Here is a 2,500-nt window from a genome sequence, read left to right as displayed (position 1 = left end):
ACCATCCGATGCTGTCTAGCTACACTGTCCCCCACCAACAGCTTACAGTCTCCAATCTCCTTCAGGTTGCATCTCCTACATAGAACATAGTCCACCTGTGTGCACCTTCCTCCACTCTTACACGTCACCCTATGATCCTCCTTCTTCTTAAAATAAGTATTTAACCTGTCTGATCGTTATTATTTTGTAGACTTAAATGGGGAACTATAAAGTTAATGCATGTAAATTATGGTGTGCCACAAGGTTCAGTTCTAGGACCCCTGCTTTTCACAATATACATGCTTCCCATAGGAAATATTATTAGAAGGCATGGAATTAGCTTCCATTTTTAACCCTGATGATACCCAGCTATATATCTCATCAAAACCAGGAGATACACTCAATTAGCTCGCATAACTGAGTGTGTTAAAGAAATAAAAGACTGGACGATCCATAACTTTCTATTATTAAATTCTGATAAGACTGAGATTTTGCTCATCGGCCCAAAAACCAGTACACAGAAGCTCCATAGTACATATGCATTCATCTGTATATTATATTCATAGTACATATACATCTGTAAATTACTGTTTATAGTCCTATATTACCATTCTATTTACCTTATGTAAAACATGTAAACACTGTATATCCTGTACTTGCTGTTGCACTCTGGTTAGACCCAAACTGCATTTCGTTGCCTTGTACTTGTACATGTGTAATGACAATAAAGTTGAATCTAATCTAATCTAATTCAGCATTTCAACCTGCGTTTAGACGGATGTTCTGTAACCACTAGTTCAACAGTAAAAGACCTGGGAGTTATTTTAGAGCAACTTATCTTTTAAAAATCACATCAACCAAGTTACAAAAACAGCTTCTTCCACCTTAGAAATATTTCTAAGCTAAGAAACATGTTGTCTATATCTGATGCAGAGAAGCTCGTCCATGCGTTTATGACCTCCAGACTGGACTACTGTAATGCATTACTAGGTGGAAGTCCTGCATCATTAATAAACAAGCTTCAGTTAGTTCAGAATGCAGCAGTCAGAGTTCTCACAAGGTCGAGAAAATATCACCATATAATCCCAATCTTCTCATCCCTACACTGGCTTCCTGTTAAGTTTCAAATCCACTACAAACTACTGCTACTTACCTACAAAACACTAAATGGTTTATCTCCATGTTTCTCTCCAGTCTTCTAACACACTACAATCCGTCATGCTCCCTGAGATCTCAAAACTCTGGACTTCTAGTAGTTCCTAGAATAGCAAAGTCCACTAAAGGTGGTAGAACATTCTCACAGTTAGCTCCTAAACTCTGGAATAGTCTTCCTGACAGTGTTCGGGGCTCAGACACACTCTCCCAGTTTAAGTGCAGATTAAAGACGTATGTTTTTAGCGAGTTCTACACATAACACACATCACATCATAACCTTGTGCTCCAGAACATCTGATCACATGCACATTATCAACTTGTGCTGTTAATATCATGAACAGCAGCTACGCTAATTCCTCTCCACTGCTTCTCTTTCTCTCCCCATCCCGAGGTTGCTCCAGCTCCAGTCACGTCCCACCTCATGAAGATTGTGGAGCTTTTAAAGAAGTCGCAAACATCTAGAAACATCTAGAGACGTACCAGTGCCAATTGGATCCCACTTCATGTGGAGTTTGGACACTGGACCTTTTTGAGTGTTTAAAGGCTCTGGCATGGAGAAGCTGGTGTTGGATCTGTGATGATCTCAGATGTTGAGTTATTTTATGAGTTGCTCAGTAGCTCCTGGTTTTATAACCATAATAACTGTAAAAGACTGTAGAAAGATCATCACTCATAATCACACACTCCAGTGCTCATGTTAGTTCTCACTCTCCAGTGTTCTGTAGTGTTTAAAGACTATAATCACACTCTTGATGTCACCCAAATGAGGATGAGGTTCTGCTTTTGAGTCTGGTTCCTCTCAAGGTTTCTTCCCAATAACATCTTTTTCCGTCACTGATGACAGATGAAAGATTTTTCGTAGTTCGAATTTATTCACATGCAGATCTTTTTTTTTTTTTCAAACACCAACTATTTTAATTTTATTGTTAATGAATAAATTAGTTGAAGAAAATTATAAACGGTTTTATAGTTTTTTTGGTGTGTATTTTAAATTATAATTATTAAGAGAAGAAATAAACCTTTATTCGTCCCACAGTGGAGAAATTTCCATGTTACAGCAGCAAAGAAAAAAAAGGGGAAAAGCAGAAACTCGGTAAAAAACATACACAGTGGAGTATATAAACACAAGAGAAAACAATAACAGTAGTAGTAGTTACACTATCAAACAAACAATTAAAATATATTTATTACATTATCATTATTAAAGACAGAAAATAATTTATTAAGGTTCCAAGTTTAACTTTTTATTTTATTTATTTTTTATTTTATTTTATTTTTTTGTTGAGTAAATGTTTCCCAACCGCTCGGAACTACGTGTACTGATTTCCTCGTTGACTCCGGAACTGTATCAGAGCTGCACCGACAC

The 2,500-nt window shown here is 36.9% G+C and overlaps 1 protein-coding gene across 1 annotated transcript in view; it reads left to right on the top strand.

Annotated features, from left to right (window-relative positions):
- The first annotated feature begins 2,489 nt into the window (after positions 1–2,489).
- cpsf1 (cleavage and polyadenylation specific factor 1) overlaps positions 2,490–2,500 on the top strand; it is a 21,222-nt gene continuing 21,211 nt past the window's right edge. The window contains exon 1 of the mRNA XM_046834601.1: positions 2,490–2,500. This exon is cut by the window's right edge and continues 96 nt beyond it. The gene's annotated coding sequence lies outside the window, so the exon portion shown is untranslated.

The sequence above is a fragment of the Silurus meridionalis genome, chromosome 22, assembly GCF_014805685.1.
Source record: "Silurus meridionalis isolate SWU-2019-XX chromosome 22, ASM1480568v1, whole genome shotgun sequence".
In the NCBI taxonomy this organism is placed as follows: domain Eukaryota; kingdom Metazoa; phylum Chordata; class Actinopteri; order Siluriformes; family Siluridae; genus Silurus; species Silurus meridionalis.
Note: the sequence above shows the minus strand (reverse complement) of the source record. Positions and strands in the feature narration are given on the sequence as shown.